We start from the raw sequence: 14181 nt of genomic DNA, 5'->3' as shown, positions 1-14181 counted from the left end.
CTTTGTCTCTTCAGCATGTGGTCAAGACATTTTCTCTTTTCCTAGGTAATTCTGTGAAGGGCTTTTCCTTGACAGCTGGCTGTAATACAGAATTGTACTACGCAACACAGGCTTTACTGCAATTGCAAATTACAACTTGTTGCAGGATTAGGCACAGAGATGATCTGGTTTATGTGGGAAAATGCTCCTATTCTTCAGTGGAAGCCAATGGTCACTAAGTAAATCTTCCATCAAAATAAGAGTTTACTGAATAATCATTCATTTGCTGGTATCTATTGCAGCATTGTGTCATGGTTTCCATTGTCTATATAAAAATAAGAATGTGTGGAATTAGTACATCTATTATTTATCTCTGACCTAAAAGAGGCCAGTTAAATTAAAAATATAAAGTGTATCTACTATAAGTAACTTGTAGTAGTATATAGAAAGATGAACTGAAATTGCTATAATTTCCATGAATACAGATGCAGCTATATTATCAAGCAGTTTCAAGGCCCATTTCAAATGCTTTGGGTTTCTCATGGGGGGGGGGGGGAGAGATGTGTCTGGCTAACTTTTGCTAATTAGGAACTTATACTACTTCAGAGAAATCGGTGCATAGCACTTGTGTGGAAGCACAAGTGTGCCCTTGAAGAGAAGAAGAAAAGACTAGCTCTTAAATTGATTATTCTGAAGGGAAAGTTTCATTCCATATTCAAAACTGATTGTAAAACAATTTGATCACAGTTTACCTGTACTAAATATTTATGTGTGATATTGTGTAGTGTGTACTTTGACCTACAAATGCAGAGGAGACTGATTGGTGTTTGGATGGAAATCCTCCATCCAATAAATGAAGAAACATCTCAGTAAGTGCTACATTACAGTGGTGACTACTATTAAATGCCTAGCTAAATGGCTGTCCAGTTTGATGGGGTCAAATGAATGGAGAAACAAGCCAAGTCCTTCTTGCTCCTAATTTCATTTCTTGAAGCTAGTTGTCCAGGCCCAGGCCATACCTCTGTGGCTATCTTTAGCTGCAGCAGCATCTGCGGCTAGCAGGCAGGCCTTCCAGCCACTCCTTGTTTCTCCCAGCAATTACTCACTCAGGGTATTATTATTCTGGGACTAGTGCAGGTGGGAATGGAGGAAGACAAATGCTTGCAGTCTGTGGTACAGTTTGCTTTGACACTGATCTTGACATGCTGCAGACCAGGTGTAACTGGGAACGAAGACAAAGGCCCTGTTCTCACATCATAGTAAGCTTACTGGGATAGTATGAATGAGCTTGCTAAAAGAGGAGCAGAGCAACTGTGATCTTCCGGGCAGCCAGCATATTTGTGCATTTGCACAAAGTCATGGTTTGGCTTTCATGCAAACATGGCCAAATTGATTCTAACTTAGTTGGAATCAGCTTTCCTCTTTTCTCTCAGCTGTGTCCTGCTCAACAATAGCTGGAAGAAGTGGTAGTGGTTCTCTGTATACTCCTATGGGAGACAGTTTTCCTCTTCTCTTTCCCTTTGTCTCATAGTTTTCTGCATGTATTGTTGTTGGCCTACCATTTTTCAGTCAAATATAAGGTATAAGAGCAGTGGTGGAGCTGATCCAGCTCTTTGCACAGCTGCATTGCATTTTCCCTCTTTCCCTTGCATGCCCTATTTTGCTGATGAGTGTGGCTTAGTCAAAAATATTTTGTTGGCCAAATGTGGTGGCCTGGCTGACCTAACTAATCAGTGTAGGGGAGAGATCTTGGAGGAGTTAGTGTTCCATAATTAGGGACACTTGATAGGGTGTATATGCTCAGCATTTCATTGGATGCCATTTTTTCCATTTAGAATATATATATATATTCTAAAAAAAATAACAGAAAACAGGCACATGCCTTTGCAAACTGGAAATGTGCCCAAATAATTTTGTGCTCAATATATTGTTTAGAAGATACAGTTTAGAAGATTTATAATAATGGCCCCAAAGCATGAGTGCAAAACAGTAATTGTCAGTTTCAATAGCACCTAGTTTAGAAGGTGATTGATTGATTGATACACATCTGCTCACTTGCGGAAGTGCTCTGTTGTTTAGCCACTGGCAGATATATTTTGCTTTGAAGAACAATAGACATGAGGGTGCCATTATTTTTATTTGTTTCAGATTGTTTTATTTGTTACTCCCGTGGTGTAATTTCCTTTCGGACTGCCAGCTTAAGTGCACATATTTTGTTATGTAATTGCTTTAAGAAACGTCCTGTATTTTCATGTAGCTGTTCACATACTGATCTGTGATTCTGCTTCAGCTGTGAACTTGGGATGGAATTTAGGAAGGCAAGCCAGATTTCTCTAGTACTGCTCATTATTATCAATAGAGCTCCTGTCTTTTAGCTGATATAGCATCTCTGTGAGAAAATGATAGATTTGAGGATGAATTGGGAAGCTCATCAGATGTAATTAGAAGAATTGTTATGATTGTGTTACTTTCAGGTCATTGTCTGAATGACTTGGAAATGTGATGTAGTAGGTTTCTTTCTTTTTTTTAGTTGGCTGTTGATGAACTGTCAACAAAAAAACTTTTCAGCCAACATGTAATGATCCAAAACTGGCACTGTTTTGGTTTTGATGGGAACAATGAAAACTTATTTGAAGAAACTTAAGAAAGAAACTAATGTCTGCAAGATTGTTAACAGTGGCAAAGACATGGTGAATTCTTCTGTATCATTAGAGTGTTGGAAAAGTCTGGTTTGGAATTCAGCCTTGTTAGAGGAACTAACACTACAGGTACCAAAGACATACATGTAGAGCAGTTTGAAGTCAATTCAAATGATGTTGTTGCTTTTCTAAATAAAGGAAACAGTGATTGGACACTTTCAGAAATGTATTGTTTGATGCGATATTTTGAGTTCACAGGTGTGGTACTTACAAGATTCTTTCTGTAAAAGAGGAATTGAAAAGAAAATACTATCATGTTGGTTTGTATATGTTGTTTGTTTTATTGTATAAAGTATTTAATGTTAACAGATGATTGCCACTTCTGCTCAGGATGAATATTATTATTGGTAATTATATATGACATACAGCTTCCAGAAATGCTGCATATGTGTTGATTATGAAGAATACTTGCATAGTATCAGGATGCTTGCATATCTAAATCAGGCATGAGCTCTGAACCAAATATCCCAAACCTTTGGAGAATTATTGTATCCAGTCTTTACTAAATTTGTACTTGTTTGACAAACAATTGGAACCTACTTATTTGTATCAGGTTGGAAATGATTGGCTTTATACGTCTTGTACTGTAAAGGAGTGGACTAAAATCTAGGCTTTGGGAGATTCAGAATAGTAGTGTGCTGCTCCAGCTCTGGGCCTTACATGATTTACTGATGGTGCTTTGCATTGTACTGAGTTTATGTTCAGCAAGATAATGGGAAATTTACAAATACAAATATTTGCTGTAATTGTGGTCACCTAGTGGAAGAACTGTATGCATTGCTATCGGAATAGTAGTAGTAGTAGTAAAAGCGAAATAGTCAGTATTGCTAACCAGAAAGATCTCATTTTGCCACCAAGTGTCCTATCCCTCCTTTCTGTAGCAGTAATCCAAATGATCTGTCCTCTTTCCTCAACTCTTTCTTCCATGGAGGAAGTAATGCCACATCTACCTCCTAAACGACATATAACTGACTCAGCCACCCAGTTCCTTAGCAGGCTGTTATGCCTAGTAACGAAAAATGAGCTGTGCTATCCCACATTGAAGTAAATTCGAATCTAAATCTAGGCCTAGTCTGTGTTAGATGCTTTTTATACTTGAATTACTATCCTAGTAGACTCAGAATTGACTTTTCATAAAGAACAGTCACAGCATCTGAGTTGGAAATGATTAAGAATCCATATTCTTTTAATTAAATTCATTGGAAACATGTTGGTTTAAATTAAGGAGGAGTGGAGGAAGAGTAAAATGTTCTTTTGTTGAAAGGGGGGAAACCATTTAAGTTAAAGCATGATTTTTTAAAAGTCCAGTGCTTTGGAAAACTTTCCGTTGCTGGGGTTGTTTGGCTATATAAATTAGAGGCTGAGGAGTAGGTGTAATATGTGCAGGAGGTTCTAACATCTGTCTATTCCCATTGTGTGTGTTTAGTTAAAATTGTACAGGAAAATGTGCAAGGCAGAACAGAAATATATAGTACAGCTTTGAATGAAACGCATCTGGACTGAAATCAGCAATGTGTTTTCAGGAAACCCAGTTACTGTCCATTTCAAGTTTCCCAAATTCAGGGAGAGGTGCTTATGAGATCATAATTGGAAAAACAGATGTATTCAGAGGACCTTTCCTGATAGTGATTTTTTTGCTAAGTGAGCATTGATCATTTTGGCAACCATTTCTGGTTGTATTTCTTTTTCCAATAGAGATTTTGTGAAGAATTCATTTTAAAAACAACAACAAATCCTCCTGAAGAAGTGTGCATGCACACAGAAGCTTATATCCAGAACAAACTTGGTTCGTCTCTAAGGTGCTACTGGACAATTTTTTTATTTAAATCCTCCTTAGTTACTGGATTTTAAACTCTCTTTTAAAATCACACGCTGTACCCTGATTAAAGCACAAAAGGAATACCAAAAAAGTCAACCTAAATATAAGTCTACAGAACGTTCAAAAAGCTTCAAAATCAAGACATTAAAAAATATTCAAGCAACAGTTGTCCCAAACACCCCTTACTAACAATCACATTTAAGTCTTGAAGGTTAAAGTGTGCATACGTGTAATGGAACTGAACAGATAGCTGGAACTTTTTTGACAGTTGTTTGCTGTTACTCCCAGAGAGAGGCAAGTGTCATGTCACTCTGTGTTTGCTGGAGGGTTTATTGGGAAGATACAGCACAGTATCATAAGCTATAAAAAATACATTTTGAAGCCTTGTCTCCATTAACCATCAGAGTGTTCTTGTGTCCAGGAGTCTGAGCTCACCAGATAGACCTAAACACTGGACTCCTTCTCATGATGGACAATGACAATTAGATGATATAAACTAAGTATTGATACACTAATGGGGAGGCCTTTTATTTTCTGCCTGTCATTCTGTTAGCTGGCTATCTCCATAATGAGCTTTATTCTTGGAGAAAGGACTCTGATATTATAGCCTCGGTGGTCTATCTTTCTTGCAAGGGTATGTTGCATTGATAATTGTGGACTAAAATATAAGCACTCTGTATATGTACATAAGGCCAAACACCTATGAAAGTACAAGTGTTGCTAAAAATAAGAGGTCTGTGTGCCATAGGCAAGGTATGATGGGACAGATCCCCATCTAATATATAAATTGGACCAACTGGAGTATCTGTTAGTCATAGCCTAGTCCTATATACAGTATAAAAATTTGCTTTTAACATCAGATTCACCCTTTTTATATAAAACTATGGCTAGTGAAAACATTGATGAATACTAATATTTTAATATTTAGAGGCAGTATTAAATGCCTAAAAGCCTTGGTGATCAGCACCTGGGATATTTTCTCCTCTTCTATGTTTCAGAAGTAGATGCTCTTTAAGATAACTTTATATTTGGGGAATTATACAGTATTTTTCTTGGTGGTGCCCTTCAATATTCTGATTACTCAAAAACAAATAAAGATATGGTTTGCTTGAAAGTATTGTCACACACATGTAAAACTGGAAAGAACAGCAACATCGAGCCTATATCATGTTGGTGTTTTAGCAAATATGCATTCACCTCATTAATTGTCTAGGTAGTAAGGTAAATGACATGTATCTTAGATGATAGGTTATACTGTCAACATTCAGAAAAACACTGGTGAATATGATCAGTTTGGTGTATAGGATGTTCCTAATTCCCCAGTGAGATCTAGAACTTGAAAGCTTTGTGGTTCTGAACCTCTTGCAGCTTTTCCTGTGTACTTCATGTAGAGAATTTAAAATATGTTCTTCTCCATGTAGAACCTGTGCTGAAATTTTTACAGTTTCTTTATGTGTTAGGTTTTATGCATTAGTACTATCATTTAAGTTGGCAAACACACCCCTTTGTGATATTTGTCTGGCTGCTTGTTTTGTGTCAGCCAATTTCTAGTGTTCTCATAGTGTATCACAGTCTTCCCCAATCTGGTGCCCTCCAGATGATTTGGATTACAACTCCCAGCAGCCCCAGCCAACCTGCTCCTTCCCCATCACTGGTATGCACCATTTCAGTACAAATGTATTATTGTATTTTAGTGTTTTGTTGAAAGCCGCCCAGAGTGGTTGGGGAAACCCAGCCAGATGGATGGGGTATAAATAATAAATTATTATTATTAGTCCTCAAGTAAGCAGGTGGCTTTGAGGAAATCACACAGCAACCACTGTATAGAACTCACCACATACAACAGCTGCCATACTGATGAAATTTGAAGCTGCCTGTATATGGCAGACATCTTGCATGAAATGATCCTTCAAAACTACAAATACATCAGTTCAATCAACCAAAACATCTGGGAAGTACTGCATGTTGTACAGTCTCACTGTGTGTCTCAGTGCATCTCAAATTGCAGCTGTGATTGTGTGAATTCCTTGAGACTTTGACAAGCACACCATATACATGGTTACAGTGGGGAAAATAAATCGTGTGTATTTGTCTTCAGAAGTCTTTCTGTATGAATGTGAATTAAAAGAGAGAACAGTTGCTATAGATGAATGAAAAAAATAAATTGTCAGAAACAAATACAAATGTCCGATATGCTTTCCAGAAAGCAAGTTAAGGAAGCAGGAAAATGGCATTGCTTCATACATGTCCAACTGGAGCCTGGCTAAGGCAATGTGTGGTTCCATCCGTGACTTTCCCACCTCTCAAATGGGAAATTGCTATGATCCTTTTATACTGACAAGTTTGGAGGAGGAAGTTCTGAGCAGAAATCTCACCTCCCTCTTAACATTCTTAGTATTGTGTGTAACTAGGGGGGAGTGAAACAGGTGCTTTGGTTTTACAAACTTTCCTTTATTCTTCATTCTTGTCAGCAACTGAATTATTGCAGTGGGGAAGCTGGATACTGTTCACTGTATTGACCAGATTATAATTGCGTTGGGGGTGGGAAGAGAAATATCTTGCAGTGAACTTTCTCCTCTTTTCTAGGCTCAATTTACAAAATCCTCAGATGCCCTGTCCCATTCAGGATAGCTCTCTGGCTCTAACTAGCAGATTCAGGATGTGGTGCTTTCTGTTCTTCCAGAAAGAAGAGGGTAATTTGGCAAAAGCCGTAATAAGCTATTTTCTCCTTCTGGCTTTCACAGCTTTTCCTTGTGGCACTCTCAACAGCCAGTGACGTGGGGTGTAAAATTTTCATTGCTTTATATTTTTGTGGAAAAAATCCAGTTTCATAGCTTCATCAGCAACAATGGATGACTTCAATAGCAAGTATTAGGGAAGCTTAGCCATTTCAAAGTTTATAGCTTGATATACTAAATACAGGTAAAATGAACATGCTAAATAAGATCACTCTCAAGGATATCAGAAAATGTTGCAGTGCAAACTGAAAATATTCCAATGCCAATTGCCTCAGTTCAGACTTTTCTGGAAATTCCACATCTCTGGCAACAGCCCACATGAAGAATTTGGCTACCTGCCTACTGCTCTGTAGCAACAGCAACACCTCCATACCTGCCTGAGTCTTAGAACATTGCCTACATGGTTTGTTTTATCGTTCTTTATAGCTGTTGAATTTACTTAGTTTTTGTTTATTGGAAGCTAAGGGTTCAGGCCTTCTTTTGGAGGTGTTGGTGGGAGGGAATGAACATGAGCATGAACTAGAAATTGTTCAAAGTTCTGCCCCAAAATGAACTTAATTCTCCTTTAGATTACCTAGCAGTTATGGAAACTACTTCCAGGCAGGGCTCTTTTTCCCCCACCGGAACTCAGTTTCAGCACCTCTCAGGAGGCATTAATGGTGAGTCCCTCTTTTTCTAGAGAAATAGCACAGCTCTCAGAGATGTTTGAACTGGTTCATTGAACTTCATTGAACTGAACTAGTTCATTCCAAACCCTGCTTATCATTGCAGATGTATTGCCCCCACAAACTAGGCTTTGAACTGTGCTTCTTCAAGGCAAACAACACTGTTACAAGCAAAGTGTCACCTTTAAAAGCCTTCTTTTGTTTGAAAAGCTGCTTCAGGAAGGGACAGTTTAAGAGTTAGAAGCAGGGAGTAAAGTACTCCCTGCACCTATCTTAATGTTTCCAGAGAACAACAAAACAGTTGCCTGAGTATCATACTGATCAAGAGCTTCATTAACTACAAAACCCAACATTTGGAATCCCCTCCAAATCTTTCATAGGATTTTGTAGTCATTTTGTAGCTCTGCCCAAGCCAGTACTGTATTAGCACCCCAGAGTCTTTGGGCTAAATTAAGACAAGGTGTTTTAGATCCATTATGAAATTTGGACAACAGTGCATTGTAGGAAGATGGGGGATAGTGTCAACCCTTTCCCTGCATAGATTTCCCATTGTAAGTGCTCCCTAGCTGCCCCATAATAGGTGCTTGGGTGAAGGCATTTACGCCAGAAAACAGTGCAGTATGGAAGGGTTCTACCTTCCCATCCCCACAGTACTAAGGTCTTGATTAATTCAGAGGGAGGAAGAAAGAGTTGTTGCTTTAAAAAAATGAAAGTTTGGGAGAACCAATCATGGATCTCAAACATATATAATTTGGCCCACTGCTGCAGAAATTGGGTGAGGCATATATCATATCATATCATGCACATCAGGAAGTCATCAATGGTGTAAAGCTGATGCAGAGTATGCATACTGTTTCCAGTGTGATTTTTGGCAGAAGCAGCAAGACTTAAGCACTTTTCTTTAAAAAAAAGAAAGAAGAAAAGAAAGAGTCTTTACAAGGGTAAAAAAGAGATATGAAACAGGCCCAGAAAGGAATGCTGGCAGCACATCCCATACAGGATGAATGTAGGGAAAACCATCAAGTGGAACAACTTCTAGCCTAGACTTGGCATGGAAGTTGATGTCTTGTGCAGTGAATCTGAGAAGTAAAAGCTTTTTCAAAAATGTCATTAAAAATGAATGTTTAAAAGAATAGAAAATGTGACTTGGCAACAAAGAAAGCAGAACCTCCCCTCACTTCCCAGAACATACACGCAGCCTGCATGGTGTAGTGTGATGTAATGGTTAGTGTAAGACTAGGACCTGGAAGACAAAGGGTTCAAATCCTCACTCAGCCATGAAACGCATTCGATGACCTTGAACGAGTCTTGGCCTAATCTTCACAGGGTTGTGAAGTAAATGAAGCAGGAGAACCCTGTACACTGCCATAAGCTCCTTGGAGCAATGGCAGGATATAAATATACAAAATAATAAATAAATAAATAAATAAATAAACAAACAGTTAGTTTCTAAAATGCCATTAAATCACTTTCTTCAAAGAAGCTTTTAGTTGTGTTGCTACAGGGGAAAAATTGAACTTCATTGAGAATACTGGGTATTGCAATATAGTTAAATAGTGCAGAAAGTAATGGTATGAAGATATGTCAAACTTTTGTCAGCTGACAAATATTCATTATGTGGCAGCATTCATCTTGTAGTTGCAGAGGCAAATCAATAAATGTTTCAAAGGCCCAAGAGGGATGGATGGTGTGTGGTTGTTGTTTTTTTAAGGGATCTGTATTTAAACTACACTACCCATTATCCAGGACGCAGGTGGTGCAGAGCCTAGGACTTGCCGATCAGAAGGTCGGCAGTTCGAATCCCCGCAACGGGGTGAGCTCCTGTTGCTCGGTCCCTGCTCCTGCCAACCTAGCAGTTTGAAAGCACATCAGAGTGCAAGTAGATAAATAGGTACCTCTCTGACGGGAAGGTAAATGGCATTTCCGTGCCCTGCTCTGGTTCGCCAGAAGCGGCTTAGTCATGCTGGCCACATGACCCGGAAGCTGTACGCCGGCTCCCTCGGCCAATAAAGCGAGATGAGTGCCGCAACCCCAGAGTCAGTCACGACTGGACCTAATGGTCAGGGGTCCCCTTTACCTTTATGTGTACCTTTACCCATTATCCAGTAATACACACTGGGTAGAATTCAGTGCTGTACTATTACAAACATTTCACTTGACAAATGGAGCAATTCTGCCCCTCCCTTTCTGGATATTCTCCCAACACCAGCAGCCCTACCAAGGGTAGGGGGCGCAGGGAAGCAAGGGGAAACTCCCATTGTGTAAGTGCTTGCATGGGGCTTCTGCTGATGGGGTTTGTTAAGTGAATCCTTATCATGAAGTTTTATCTAAAAGATACACAAGTGAAAGTTGCGTCTGCCCATTCCCCCCCATCCCACTGCAGGTCTCCATACTACACATTAGCTCTTTCCTAAGGGTCCTCTAATCTCAGGAGAGGTTTTTCAGGGAGCTGTAGTGGGCCAGAAAATCCTGTTATACAAGCAGACTTATATCTGCCTAACTTTGGATGCAACTTATGAAATGATGTGTGTTGTAAAAAGGTAAAGGTAAAGGGACCTCTGACCAGGCCAGGTCTAGTCGTGGCCGACTCTGGGGTTGCGGCGCTCATCTCACTTTATTGGCCGAGGGAGCCGGCGTACAGCTTCCGGGTCATGTGGCCAGCATGACTAAGCTGCTTCAATATTTGAAGGACCATCCCTTGTTTTTATATTATGTATGTTCTTCACCACCCTGGAATCTATTGGATGAAGGGCAGTATACAAATAATTTAAACAAATAAATAAAATTTAAAAAGTGCTTGGTTCCATTTGACCAGGCTGACTGTTATCCACCTGCAGCAATGCTGATTTACTAGATCTGTGCTGCTGCTCTCCAGAGACAGTTTACCTCTTTGGTAAAGGTAAAGGACCCCTGACAGTTAAATCCAGTCGTGAATGACTCTGGGGTTGCGGCGCTCATTTCATCATGTGGCCAGCATGACTAAGCCGGTTCTGGCGAAACCAGAGCAGCACACGGAAATGCTGTTTACCTTCCCACTGGAGCAGTACTTATTTATCTACTTTCACTTTGACGTGCTTTCGAATTGCTAGCTAGGCAGGAGCTGGGACTGAACAATGGGAGCTCACCCCGTCGCGGGGATTTGAACCGCTGACCTTCCGATCTTTAAGCCGTAGGCTCAGTGGTTTAAACCACAGCGTCACCCATGTCCCTTTACCTCTTTGAAGAGGGTGGAAACCATACTTGCAAATGATTCGAGAAAGGCTCCAGGCCCACATGCCATTCCTGTGTTGAGAGTGCCACTGCTTTTGTAACCTAAATGGCACCATTCACAAGTGGACAGTATCAGGCTTAGGGGAACCCAGAGATTGTAGAAGCACAAGTAATTTCTATGACAAACTCTAAGGGGAACTTCAAAAACATCCCCCAAAGAATTGAGCGTCCTCAGTGGCTATGGAGTTTGGGATATGAGGAGAGGAAGGAAATGGAGTGGATACAATAGAAGAATAGAGTCTTTTGCAGCTCTTGCTATGTATATGGATTTTTCAAGAGAGTTTTTATAGCAATACATAAAATGACTTGCCAGATCTAACATCACACAAAAAGTGACAGGTGCCTTTCCCCTTTCCACCATAAGTCCTGCCCCTTTCATTGAAAGTTCCATCTTTTGCTATAAATTTTATATTGTTTAATATAACTTTGATACAAATTATTCAAAAAAGTGATTATAAAAGTTTGTTTTAGGGTATCATGTGACCTGTGTACATGGCTGTCTCAGTGCTACAAATCTGACAGCGGGTTTTGAGTCCCCGTATAGATACTAAATGTTTGGGTTGCACCTCCCCTCCCCCTCCCCCCCCCCGTAGATGTCATCACTAGCATCCAGCCTAGTGTTTGAAATTCCAGTGTGTGTATACTATAATCTCTTCAGGGTAGCCTGCCCTTTGCCCCAGCTACAGAACAGATGTAGATGACCCAACCATCCTTACCCCAAGGCTTTATGAATGCTATGACCACTAGGAATAAGCCTTTCCATTGACCATTGACCAAACCAATGAGCTTTTTGGAAGACAGGGACATGCCTCTGGGATATGAGAACTAGGAAAGGTATAAATGTGAAGGCTGTTTTTTCTTACTACACTTGACTATTGATTTATAAAATCTGTTTTCTTCTCGGGGCTAAGATGGAGAAAATGATTATTTGTTACAGAAGTTCCATGTCTTCTGTGGAGATCCTGTAGACTAGGAAATCCAAATATTTTTATTAAGGGGATTTAATGGAACCACTAGTATTTGTGCATTGCAGAAATACTCAATTTTCATTAAATAATATGCTGCACAAGAGATAAAATTAACTTTGTGCTATTTCTGAAAAGAAACTCTAGCCATAGGTAGTTCTGATTACTCGCTGTCTCTTTCACTTTATATTTAACAACAATTATTTGCTGTGATCTTTCTGTGTTTGACAAACCCACCACCTGCAACAGCTCCAAGAGAGGAGGAAGGGGATTCCTTCTGTAATTCCCAGTCTCTAAGCATAAGCCGCTCCACTGAGCATTTTGATGGATGCCCTTGGCTCACTTTTAATCTTCAAACCAGTATTGGCTTTTCCTTGGCATGCCAGGTGAGATGCATGCAAAAGAGGAGATCTGAGAGTGGAACAAGAGTAGAAAGTGGGAAAGGTTAATGTAGCAGAAGGATGCAGGTTAATCAATATGCATAAAGACTCATACAAAAGAAAGCCCATGTTTGGGTCCACTTTATTCTCTAACTTCTCTGCATGAATTCTGAGGGTGGTGTAAATTGTTGAAATGTGAAAGTCCCTGGAGGTAAAAGTTCTTCATTGCATATTTATCAAAATGAAGAATCACTCAGCAACAAGAGCTGTTACGTTACACAAGTCAGAGTCATTTAGTCATTTACTAGCTACTGTGGAATTACTGAATTTCCAGTCAACCCAACTGGCAAATGTTTTTGTCTCCCCTGAAAATAAGTGTTTCTAAGGGTAAGTGTGAGCCATCTCTGCTGGCATAGTCTGTCGGCTGACATGGTAGGTGGTGGACCCTAAAGTGGCTCTGTGGTCTGAGCACCCACAGTCCTGGACTCATACCAAGGGGTTTGTGGTTAAAACCCTGGGTGCTTAGTGGGAATTCTAGAATGTGCCTTAGGATAGTTTGCTTCTTCCACAAGCTCTAGTGGCTGACTATACAATATTTCCCGTGCCCTCCCTTCAGCTTACAGAGCAGATATTTTGTACATATGTTCTGCAAATGGATGAGATTATCTCACCTCAGGTATGAAGCGCAATATCCACAAACCACATCAACAATCTTAGACCCCCTAACCACACTGTAAAACTTTTTAGAACAAAGAAAGTTTATATTCCAGAGGGCTTGATGATGAGAAACTTTTTGATTTTGCTTGTTTTGTGCCCCCCCCAGCTTTATGTATGTCAATTACTTTTCACAAGCCCTGAAAGAAATGGATTTGAAATAAAAACCTTTGAAAAAATATTGATCATTTTGACCAAAAAAATAAATATGAAAATTCTAAAAAAAAAAAGGGTGGGGGGATTGTTGTTCTAAAATAAAGTTAGGTATTGTAACCCTGTTGCACTTCTCCCTTTCCTGCACACACTATTTTCCGAACAACAGCAAGATTTTAAAAATGGATGGGTTTTGAATTCCTTAGGGAGTACTTTCCAGTGAAATAGAGTTGAAATGGGTTAGGTTTTCAAGCTTGGTCTAAAACCATGAGAACAAGAAGATTACTTTGCAGGGGATGGTGGAATAATCACCACAATATGAAAAACGATGTGTGTCACAACACATTATTGTGTCAGCTGCATTGTGTAGGTAAACTAACCCCCTTCCAGCCCTGGGGGCTGGAAGGGGGTTAGTTTATCCTCCGATTTGCTAGTAAAACTGAATTACTGTGGCTCGAAATGATGCATTGTCTAAAATGTGTGTCACCAAATTGGAAAGTTTGGAAAGCTGCGTAGGGATTTTAAGGAGACTTTCTTACAAAAGAAATACTGTTGTAAACATGAGTACTAGCTTAACTGCCTCTTCCTTTACAAAGTTTTTAGTCTACTTTACCACATGCCAACTTAGCTGCTACTCTTCCACTTATGTACATTTTGTTAAAACATCTGTTTTAGACAAGAAACAAACTAGAATAAGGTTACCAGGCGTCCCTGTTTCCTGGGGACAGTCCCCGGATTTACAAATCAGTCCCCATACAAAATCCATTGAAGTTGAAAAGTGTCCGCAGATTCATTGAAA

At 39.7% G+C, this 14181-nt stretch overlaps 1 protein-coding gene across 2 annotated transcripts in view; it reads left to right on the top strand.

Annotated features, from left to right (window-relative positions):
• Window positions 1–14181, top strand: part of DPYSL3 (dihydropyrimidinase like 3) — a 54772-nt gene that overhangs the window by 6473 nt on the left and 34118 nt on the right. The window lies entirely within an intron of this gene.

This window comes from Podarcis tiliguerta, assembly GCF_965153285.1.
Source record: "Podarcis tiliguerta genome assembly, chromosome: 2".
Taxonomy (NCBI): domain Eukaryota; kingdom Metazoa; phylum Chordata; class Lepidosauria; order Squamata; family Lacertidae; genus Podarcis; species Podarcis tiliguerta.
This window is presented reverse-complemented; position numbering and strand designations above follow the sequence as displayed.